This window comes from Theobroma cacao, chromosome 2, assembly GCF_000208745.1.
Source record: "Theobroma cacao cultivar B97-61/B2 chromosome 2, Criollo_cocoa_genome_V2, whole genome shotgun sequence".
Lineage (NCBI taxonomy): Eukaryota > Viridiplantae > Streptophyta > Magnoliopsida > Malvales > Malvaceae > Theobroma > Theobroma cacao.
Window position 1 is genome coordinate 24,743,814 of NC_030851.1, and position 12,544 is coordinate 24,756,357.

General features: G+C 32.0%; 1 long non-coding RNA gene across 1 annotated transcript; it reads right to left on the reverse strand.

The window, feature by feature from the left end:
* LOC108660848 lies at positions 746 to 2,920 on the reverse strand. The gene is made up of 3 exons (XR_001926541.1): positions 2,582 to 2,920; positions 2,201 to 2,324; positions 746 to 953 (listed from the first exon to the last, which is right to left on the reverse strand). It is a non-coding gene; the product is annotated as an uncharacterized LOC108660848 (long non-coding RNA).

The window sequence follows — 12,544 nt, forward strand, 5'->3', positions numbered from 1 at the left end:
GAGGATTCAAGAAGGGGGTTTTAAAGCTCAAACAGGTTTCCAAGAGAAATCCCAGATTGCCCATGCGTGTGAGTAAGACTACAAAATAAAAAATGCTCTTGAACATTTCTACCATATTACATTAGTGGAAACAAAGGAAAAAAAAAAGGTTGGTAAAAAATTTGAAAAAAATACAGAAGAAGAAGATGAATTTACAATAAATCCTCACAAAAGGGCTAGACTTTGTTCTTTCTCTTGGGTCTTTTCTAACAAAAAAAAAAAAGGAGCAAAATCAAATGGGGCTGGTCTCAGGTTTTCTCTTTCTTTTTAGCCAGAAGGTAAAACTTTTGTGAAACACAACAACAACAACAAATGCTCAGTCTTGGAGAAAAAGAGAGATAGAGAGAGACATCCACAACTTTTTGGTAATTCCACTTCCTCTATTTTAGGACAGAGAGAGAAAGAGAAAGAGAAAAGATGTTAAAGCAAAGAAAGAGAAAGAAACGAGGTGCAAAGAGGCCCGTGTGCAGCACATGGGTCATACTCTAGTATATCTTAATGGGCATCACGATCATGTTACGACCGCTCTTCGATAGTTACTGGTGTCCGAGACCTTCGGGAGAATCCACCAAGTCCCCGAACAAGCCTTATTAGAAATTCACGTTAATTCACTATTCTTGTTCACCAATCCATGTTATTGCCTTAAACCATACACTCTCGTGACATGATTTGAACAATAGACGTAATGAATCAATTTGACCTTTAATCCATATGATCATATGTAAATACATCATAGTCTAAAATCTCCAATTGAATATTTATATTGAGACCCGTATTCATTTACAAAAGAAAAATAAAGTACAATGACTCTGCCTCTAGCAGCGGAGCGACTCGGAATAAGATGTTATGAGATGCCTTTACCTATCCACGGTAAACAATAAACGTCAATGAATGGACGCTAGGCCGATCGCTGTCTGCAAAAGGGGAAATAAGGGGGTGAGTCTCATAGACTCAATGATCATCAGCTCCGTGAGCAGGGAGTAGATGGGAAACAAGCTTGAGGCAGATCATTTAAATGATAAAACCGTAATAAAATTAGTAATCTTAGATAAATCAAATTGCAAATAGAGAGTTTATGCCTTGTAAAAAAAAATGATGCCGTAAAATCATTATGCAATATTTCGCTTGGCAAAATGATGCCAAAATCACATATAGCAAAACAGAGTTCAATCATAGAAAATATCACTTGCTATCAAAGTACAAGAAACAATATAAAAGTATGCATGCTCCCAGAATGTGTGGCATATAAACAAATCAACTTATAAAGCCACATAAACCAATTCATGATCGTTAAATAAGCACTAAAAGCTTTTATTCAAATAAGGGGAACTATAGAGAAAATCGTAACTCTCCACCATGCAAAAGAGTAAGCGTCGAAAAATTCACAAAGCTCTAGACTAAGAAAGTATAATATCAACACATGGACCCATTTCCACGTAATAACATTTAGGAGCATCGCTGCCATCAGATTCCCACATGCTATAGCAGTCTCGACGATGCTGGCCGACATCAGAGAATCAAGCGGTCGCAACCACGAATATCACTTGTGTCCCAGCCACATATAACAACCCGTGGCCTTGCCACATATATCACAGACCATGGCCCCAGCCATGTCTAACAGCCCGTCGACGACCCAAAGGTTCTCTAGCTAGAGCTTACTTGTGTACAAGGGTCACACTTAACCGAAGTGACATCCTACCTACTCTCGACGTTCTCGGTTTGTCAACACCGTTTTCAAAATCAAATCAAGTTTTTCAAGACTTTTTCCTTTAAATCATTTGAAATTAAGGTTTGATAACTCGTCAAATTTCATTTCTCATTAATTGGCATGGTGTAAACACGTGTACAAAAGTTAGAATGAAACCAACACTCAAAACTTGTATTTAAATCATTTTAACAAATGCATTTACCTATGCAGATCACACAAAAAAATAAGGCACGAATTTTGGTGCCAACTTCGTAAAAAGGCTTGTTTCCTAGTTTCTAAAACACTTTACATATATAGATTATCTATAGGCATATCCAAACCAACTTTTAAAACAACTTGCATCCACAAAATACCTAGGATTTTACTAGCTCATGCTTTCCACAAATTTGCATTTAAAATAAATCATCACATATATATGTTATGGAAGTTTGGAAATCGACACCCCTTACGCACCTCACAATAACAAGATGCTACGTTGTTATTGATTCGTGTGTGTATATAACTAATCTTACTTGATGGTTACTCCTCACCTCATTCGACACGCCACCAGAGCACGCTTTCTCTATTTACACGCTTCCTAGCAACCATTCAAAGCCAATTCACTTATGTACTCATGCATGGCAATAAATCAATTAATAAGTTCTTAACTAGGTTTCCATAGTTAATTCAGGCTTACACAATCATACTTGGTAGCAATTATAAATTTACTTTCATTAAGCATTTTTCTAAGTTTGCATGCATCACAATTTACATTCATATGTTGCCAACAATTGCACAATTATTCCTCACAATATTAAACTAACCGTAGGCCTCAAAATGTAGTATCAAACTTACCATTGTTATTTCACCTTAAATCCACTAAACACCCATGAGTTTGGTGACTTGCATGTCACCAAAGTTCCTCCAAATCTAGCCGATCTTTGCCGCCACAATACATTTCTCTTAGTCATCAACTCATTTTCAAAGATTACTCAAGCTCAAAACCAAATCCTTACCTTTCCTTGCTTGAATCACAAAATCGAGCTTAATACCTCCATTGACACTTCACGAGTTCCCTCTCTTGAATTTGAAGACTCTTTGATTAATGAAACAACACAAATTTACAAGGTGAGGGATAAAACCTCACGGTTTCTCTTAATTTTGTGCAAACCGTGTTTATCCTTTCTTTCTTTCCTTTCCTCTTATTTCTCCTTTCTTCTTTCTTTCTTCCCCTTTCTCTTTCCTCTTTTGCTATGGATGGACTCCTCAAGGCCGAGCCTTGAAAAATGGTTTTCTTTTCTTGTTTTTGCCTTCACATGGGCGGATTGCCCAATGCGTTCCTTTTTACTTTATTTTTCTTTTCTTTTTTCTCTATTTTCTTTACATGGGCGGATTGCCCAAGGTTGAATGGTTCTTTTGGATTCTTTTTCACTTATTTTATGTGATAAAATCACATGGCAAAAGCTTGCCACCCTCCCATCCGCCACTTGCATTTTTATTCTTTCTTCATTTCTTTTTCATTTCTTATTTACATGTCATGCCATCCAATTACCTTTCTTTGTTTTTTTTCTATTAAATATTATATTTGTGCCTTTTTCTTTTCAAATCACATCACCTTTCTTACTTGTTTACCATGGGCTATCTTTGCCAAAACCATGGTTTTCTCCAATTAAATATCTTTTTATTCTTTTTCTCTTGTCCACTTTCACATTGTGGCCTCTTACATGTTTCCCACTAACTTCCTCCTTTCTTGCATGCAATGATTTGCATGAAATAGTGAATTTCATATACATATCTCATATTCCACATAAACTAACCTTCCTTGGTTAGTAAATTCCCATTTAACTTCAAATGTTAAAATTTGAACATAAGTTCTCAAACTTTCCTTTATTTACCGTGTAACCCTCCAACTTTCATCCTTTACAATTGGGTCCTTCTAACATTTCTTAAACTCCAATTTCCTTCTATTTTCCTTCCTTTACACATGTACAAACAAAATATAAAGTTTGCACTTCACCACGGTATCACCATAATATTTAAATATATACTTACCCGCGCTAGCTTTATTTAATAAAACACGCGGGCCCTAGTAACATTGTTTGTCCTTCAAAATCCTTTCTTACTTCTTCTCCCCCACTTAGATTAATCATATAACCCTTCTTTCTAACTAATTTCAACAATTAATAAAATATTAATATTTTAATATTATTTTTATTTCAAAATTCTGTACTTGTCTCCTCGGGTCCCAAAATGTCTTATTATGCCCCAGTTCACTTCCAAATCACTTTTTAACTCACTAATTCATCCTTAACAAAGATATTATTATTTAATTACTATTTCTTCGCGTGCAGAATATTTTGTTCCAAACTATTCCTTTCACCCTTCATCACCCTTAAATACTCTAATTAACCTTAATTGGTATCAAATAAGCTTTATTAACCAGTCTATCAAAGTACAGAGTCTTATACATCAAACTAATTTAAGGTGTTACAAATCAAAGTATGGGGTATTACCCCAATTGGTATCCGATAAGCTTTATTAACCACCATATCAAAGTACGGGGTGAAAAATATACCCTACCACTAGAAGACTTTCCTACGCTTTGTGTTATTACAGCTGAAAAGTATACCCATGGCCGAAATACTTTATTCTTGAAATATTTTAGGGTTGAAAGCTTTGTTGTTGGAAGGCTTTCCCTTGAAGTAGGTAACAATTGATCTCAACCATACAATGTATAATCACCATTGGGAACTGTATCATTGAAATACACAACAGTTGTTAACCACACAATCCACGACTTACTATTACAAAGCTTATTGTTGAAGTAAACAACAGCTCTCAGACGCACAATCTAGAATCACTACTGAGAGGCTAAACTCTCAAGTACGACATGGTAGCTCTTAGGCCTACAAACCAAAATCATCGTTGACAGCTTTTATGTTTCATTAATACCAAAATATTAATGTGATCAAATGTCAAAATTAGAATAACCATATCAATTAGTTTCAAATACGAAGATTTTGTATTATGGTAAATTGAGTAAAATACAAAAACCCCTTTTAATACTACATTTTGACCCTTTTTGTTTCAAAATGCATTATTAACCCCTTGACTATTCATTACCATTAGTTAACAATTATTTACAAATATGAAAAAATCATAATTACCATCAAATAATTGAAAAATAACTAATTTGATAAAATAAAAATAAAATTATTTTTTGTTCAATGTTTATCAATTTAACAAATAAAAAAAGAGACACATAATGGTGAGAAAGAAAAAATTAAAAGAAAGAAATATTTTTTTAGGATTATTTTATTAAACAATTCAAAAAAATTCATAATTTTGAAGTGAAAAAAATCTAGAAAAATTAAGTAGTAACATTCTAATTAAATTAGGTATAATTTTTTAATTATTTTCTTTCTTTTTTTTTTTTTGAATTTTCTTCTTGTTCTTTCCTTTCCTCTTGTTCTCTTCTAGTTAGTGTCAAAAACCATAATGGTTCCTTTCTTTTTCTTCCCCTTCTTCCTTTATCTCTCCTAATTTGATCTCTCACTCCTTTGATCTCCATGCACCACCAAGACTACAATAAAAAATCATCATCACCAAGATATCAACACCATATAGTGAATTCTCCAACAACTACAAATATTTAATATATTTACAATATTTTACCAAAAATAATAACTTAAATCTTATAAAAGTTCACCTTAGAACTTTGTTTTTAAAGTTCACCTTAGAACGTTTTAAAGTTAAAATTGATTTCTCAAGAACTTGATTGAAATCAGATCTATCATCTACTATCGATGAAGTTAGATCTACTGTCATTCGCTTCAAATTTATTGAGTTCTTCATTTCATTAGAGTAGCGATTTTGTTTTAAAAGTTTTGTTAAATTTTGTTGTTGTTGGGGCTTACATTCAACAAAAAGAAAAAATAAAGTAAAGATGGAGGTGGTGATTGATATTGATGAGAAGTTAAAAAGACAGAGAAAGTGTAAAGAGAGAGAATTTAGAAGATAATAAAGTTAGTGAGCAATTTTAGGATTTTAACATTTTATTAACTGTTTGACTATTGATAGTGAATGGTTAAGAGGGAAAATAATGCATTTTGAAATAAGAAAGGTCAAAGAGTAATTTAAGGGTGTAGGGAGATTTTTGTATCTTACTTTAACAAGCCAAACTAGTAAATATCATATATTAAAACTTTTATAAATTAATACTCTTGGGACAACAAAATTTTATTAATTAATCGAGATATTATTTAATCGATAAATTAATAAATTATTAATTTATACATTAATTAATAAAAAATTAATTTATCAAGGTTTAGGGTTTAGGGTACATTAAGTCAAGCAAAAACATCTATAAAAGAATATAAAGTATCACAAACGATAAAACTAAACACAATGGCTTCTCATTTCAAAGGTGTAAAGAAATCAACAATAACAGATGAAATGAGTAAAACATTATATGAGTACAACATAGAAAATCTAAATTGCACCCAAAAACAATTGCAATAATGGGTGTTAGAGAAGTTTAACTTGCAAGTGAGCCAAGCAACAATATAAAATACGATTAAGAGGTCATCAGAGCATTTATCAACCAACATTGAAAAATGTGATGTCAAATGACACAAAACTACAAAATTCTCGAAGCTAGAGAAAGTTCTCTATGAGTGGTTTGTTCAATACCAAGAATGTGTGAATATGATCGGAGATCTAATCACGTAGAAGGAAAAAGAGTTTATGAAAAAGATGCACCTTGTAGATACGCTAGAATTCCATTTTTCTCAAGGTTGGCGTAAGCAGTTTAAATCAAGAATGGAATCAAGACATATCGTTGTTTCGATGAAAGGAGGTCTATTGATATAGAGCTCATGGAAAGCAATTTGCAGTCCATAAAAGAGAAATTAGATCAATTTCCCATGAAAGATGTTTTTAATATGGATAAAACAGGATTGTTTTATTGGCTACAACCAAATCATACTTTTGCAACAAAGCAACTTAAAGGTAAGAAACAAGACAAGGAAAAACTTACAATTATTACTTCCTCTAATGGTAATGGTTCTAAGAAAATTCCTTTATGGTTCACTGTCAAATATGCTAAACAATGGTGTTTCAAGAATGTGAACTTGAGTAGTATGAACTGGGAGTATCATGCCAACAAACGAGCATGGATGACTAGGATTTTATTCCAAGAATATGTGCGACAACTTAATAGAAAAATGGATGGTAGAAAAGTTCTCTTGCTCGTTGATAATTGTCTTGCTCATCCAAAAACTATTAAAGGTTTGAAAAATATTGAATTGTTTTTCTTACCACCCAACACAACATCAAAGATTCAGTCTTGTTATGTGAGAATCATACGAGCTTTCAAGATGCATTATCTTCATCAATTTTATCGAAATCTTTTGGAAGGTTATGAACTTGAGATACCAAACCTAGAGAAGATAAATGTTTTAGATGCAATGAATCTTGCAATCTCGACTTAGACAATAGATGTTCAAGCAAGTAATTACAAATTGTTTTCGACATTGTAAAATTAGGTCTATGGATAATGTGGCTTCAAAGAATTTGGATCAACATTCAGATGATAGAGTGATTAACAATTGTATGTTCTAACGAAAAAATTGAAGTGTCGTGATATAATAGATGTGGAGTACCTTATGAACTACCCAAGAGAAAACAAGACAACTTCAAAGTTGTTGAGTGACGAGCAAATTATTGAGAATGTCATGGGAAATGACAAAGAGGATGAAGTGGAAGATGATAGTTTTATATTGGAGCCTGTCTCATGCAAATATGCACTCAACGCAACAATTACATTGCATAATTTTTTCTTACAATATGAGAACACTACACCAAGGCTTCTTAATGCACTAAGAAAAGTTAGAGATGAGGTCCAAGGAGACATCAATTTCAAGAAGAAATAAGTAACATTAGAGTCATATTTTGCAATGGCATATTAATTAAGTCGTTTATATTTATAATTTTGATGTATAAGGAGATTATTAATTTATATATCAAATGGGACCTATGTTTTTTTAAAAAATGCATTATCTTATAAATTTAGTGAATTATAAATTTTCCACATTGGTCCTAAGTTGGGACCAATCAAAAATATTATTTAATCGATGTTATTAATTTATTGAGTATTAATTTATCGAGATTTTACTGTACTACTGCATAGTGTTCTTAATAAATTAGTATTAATTTGTACTCTTTTTAATAATGTCCAATATTAATCACTTCAATTGGACATTTGTCTATATGACTATATCTAATGTTAATGTATATAATTTATGTTAGACAAAAAAATATAAAAAAAATTACTAAAAAAATTAAAACACTATAAAAAAATTATAATAATTAAAAAATAAAAATAAAAAGCACAAAAATACTAGTGGTGAATGTTTACATAACATTATTAAAATATAAATATTTATCAACTTTTTAAATTTCAATCCTTATCATATTTTTACCTTAAATTTATTAATTTAATCAATGATTTGACTTGACATGATTGCAAAAAAGCAAACTTATTTATTGTATTCGCATTTAAAAAAATGTCTATAACTTGTATGAATTCCAAAGTGACTCAAAACATACCTAAATCCACTTGAATCAGAGAAAATACAGCTTGACCCAAGCCCACATAAACTTGCCCAACAGCCACCTCTAATCCTCTTTGAGAAAGTTTGTTATCAAATGATCTGCTTAGACAGCCACCATTAAGAAGGTTACGAAATTGGATGTTTACAAATCTGAAACTCAACTTTTATCTATAATTAGAAAATGCCCACACTACATCGTGGTCATGGCAATACTGCAATAGTTTAATTGAAAGTGTTGAATTGAATGGAAATGAAGAGGTTTGAGTTTCAATAATGATCAACAATTCTGAATAAGTACAAATACATAACCATTCAGGGTTGTACTTTATGACCCAACAATGGCATTGTTCTATTCTCAGTCCCTTTGTACTTTTTTGATTATTAATAAAACATTTGCTTTTTTTTTTGGATCAATGGTTGCGTACATGGCATTTGTTATGCCCTATGATTTTTCTATTGCATTTCATAAACTAATTTGTTTCTATAATGTGTGCTTGCTCAAATATAATCAATTTCTTAGTTGGCTACTATGGAAATGTCCTCTTAAGTGTTACGCGAGCTATAGTGAACTTGAAAATAAAAACAGGGGGCTTAGTTTGTGACATGTGATATCGGAGCACGGATGAGACGTGTTAAGTGAAAAAGCAAGCATGGTGACAACTTAAAGTGCGCTTGAGGACCATTAGAGAATTGAGGAGCTTGAGGCTACGATGGCCACATTAAAACTTAAGATGGTCTTGCTTGATCAAATAAGAGATATCAAAATAGCTAATGTGAGCTATCTGATATGATGAATACCTTGAGTAAAGAGACTAAGGATGTGTTGAGTACTTTCCAAAGTACTATAATTCAAAAAAGGGATTAAAAGGGGAGAACCTTATCAATTAAAATTTTACTATGCAAGTATACGTATCGAATATATAATATATAAGCAAGTAGAGTATAAATCCCATAGAGAATTGAACTAAAAAGTGAATTAGAACAATTTAATTTTATTCAAATAATTAAAATCTGAATTCTAATTAAACTAAAAACTACTCAACTAAAACTAATTTAATTAAAAATTAAAGCAACAAGATAATTGGGTAAAAAGTAAATCAAATAAGCCTAGGATTATAATATCCCTCACACTTCATCTAAATATTACCTTTCTTCCTTAACTTATTCTAATGGGTTGAATTGCTAACTTGGAATCCTCAATTATTTATAAGAGTTTCCCGACTCATCTTATAAAAATATCTATTTTAACCCAAATACTATATCCCTATGTGAATTGAAATTAAAACAAACTCATTAAGTTCATACTCTAATCTAGCTATATAAGGCCTATAGGTATATCCATATCCTATACACAAATCAATTAATATGATCATATGCTATCCCAATTTTAGTCTACACTAAACTCTCTTTCCCAAGTTTGTTTAAGATCCTAAATCAATTTAATTGGTGATCAAGCAATTAAAAGTATTAAGAATAAATTGGAATAAACAATTCAAATCTTATTAAAGATAAGGAAGAAAGAAATTAAAAATTTAGATTACATGTGAATTCAATTGCAATTCTAGAAAAATAAATTTAGCTCATAATATTTAATAAAAACTTCATCCAAAGAAATTTAACCATTAATCCAAGTCAAAGAAAATAAGAAAAACACAAAAGTAAAGAGAGAAAACTAATAGTTGGAGCTTTGTGATCTTGATTCTCCCTCCAATTCTCTTGTTTTCTTACTTTGTTCTTGGCTTCAAATCTCCAGAATAGTTGCTTGCTGCCTCCTCCTTAGAATCTTTGCAAAAAGTCCCTTAAATAAGCTCCAAAAAACCTAATTTCCAAAATCTCATCAACTTTTTTTATTTTTGAAAAATTGCCCAATGCTAAGGCGATACTTCTCTAGCACTGCAGCGCTAGCTCTCTAGAAAATCGTATGGTGAGCTTCCTTTCACCAATGTTGCGGTGGTCTATCAACTTCGAACAAGATTTTCACCAGGATTTGCTCCAAATTGGGAAACGTGGTAAACTTAAAAGTTGTATCCCTGTCTCTTATTTTTCCAATGGATTAAGAATCATGTCAATTGAACTTTTGGATTGAAAGATATGCTCCAAATACTACATCATGTTCAATCCATGCATATTGCTACAGTGCTCCAATTTAGACAAATATTTTAACTATGATCCAATCAGAACTAGGCAAATTGGTAAACATAAACATTGTAGCGCTTTTTCTTAGAATTCTTATGGTCCAAGAATCACCTCATTTGGAGTTTTGTAGAGAGAGACATGGTCAAAATACTGAAACATATACAAATGAAGTCATTACCATACTTGCACTTATTTTCATCAAATAAGCCTTTTTCAGCCAATTTCCTGCAAAAGCAATAAGAGAAATTAGTAATAACTACTCTTAAAGTAATTTAAAATAAAATAACATAAAATTTAACTAAAATAACTTAAATTAACTACTCAACATGTAATCAAACTTAAATTAGAAAAACACCTAAAATGCTACGATTCTGACCTAAAATCTCAAAAATCTAACTATTTAAGCCCCCAAAATGTGTCAAAATAACTCTATATAATAGAGTTAGCACACCCCCAAACTTAAGATTTGGCTAGACCTCAAGCAAAAGAAAATAAAGAAAACTGAACATAAAAATAGAGATAGATTACAAAATCATGATTTCCTAATTTTTTCTTCAAAATTTATCCCAATTCTAACTTAAGGTAAAATACAATTAATCCTTAAAGTCATGCATCAATTCAAGTGAAAATTTATTTTTCGAATGGACTTCTTGTGTGTGTGTATAATCTTTTACAAAGAATATCATGCAATTTAGATTAGTTTATGCCAAATCTAAACATAGGTTAACACTGGGATCCTATGAGTTTGTTTTTCATCTCTCTCTTCACTAATGTAGAATAACACTTATTCAAGGATCGATAGATCTTTATTAAGCTTATAATATAAGGTTAGGGTCAAGGTGTCACAACCCAATTTCCCGAGCCATGACCGACGCATGGGCCTAATGGGCATAGCCCACTAAGCCCAAGCAAGCCTCTTTATGTAAATTCCAATTATCATTCCCATCCATCATCTTTAAAATAAAGTGTTGTAACTCTCAAAAGTAAATGTTCCAATAATATTTTATAACAACTAAATATTCATATTTATATTATATCAAAGTACTGTCATCACCAATCCAACATATACATACTTCGTTTATAACATGACTCTTAGTAGTTTACATTACATATACATGTTCACAAGTAATAGACTCGAGACCGTCAGCGGAGTGACTTTGGGTGAAGATACAGCTACTGAGATGCCATAGTACCTGCCAAGAAGACGAGCATATGTGTGCTACTCAATCTAGGTCCCAACTGCCTCCAAATCTAAAAATATGAATTTTAAAAATGTGAGTACGAAACTCAATGAGTGAACATAAGAAGGGAACAAGCAATCAATAGGAAGAATTTGGAAATCATGATGCACTTGTTTCAAAAACAATGCAATTGATTTAATTTCTTACTAAAAACCCCTCATTTCAAACTTTGATTAATAACCTCATAGTGTTGCGACAACCCATGATCAATCCATGAAGTTAAATGGGTGAAAGATATGTCAAAAATCGAATAGGGTAGCATGTAGGATAGAATGTTTCTCATTGCAGCGAAGTTCATTCTCGCTCTAGCGAGAAACAGTACCAGTTTGCATGTGTTTAAGCTTTTCTAGAATATCTCCAGCTACAAAAGTCCAATTGACCTGATTTTTAGACCATTAGAAAGATAAGAGGCAGGGCTACAACTTTGATGTTTACCACTTTTCTCATTTCGGACGGAAAGGTGGTAAAAATCTTTATCAAAGTGAAGACACTGCATCAGAACCTAAGAGTTTCTCGCTGCAGTAAGATTTATTTTCGCTGCTGCGAGTTTCTACTGTCAAAATAGAATGTTTCTCACTACAGCGAGAAAGCATTCTTGCTGCAGCGAGAAAGCATGCTCGCTGCAGTGAGAAGCAAGGCACCTAAGTGAAAAAAGGGCCTCATTTGCACAAAAAAACCCATTTGGTGTTGCAATAAAGTTCAATTTGCAAGAAAATGGGAATTTCTCAAGATTCATCATGCCAAATTTCACATGCATTACAACCATATACCATTACTCATAAACTTCCTATAACACACATATTTACATATGTATATATATATATACC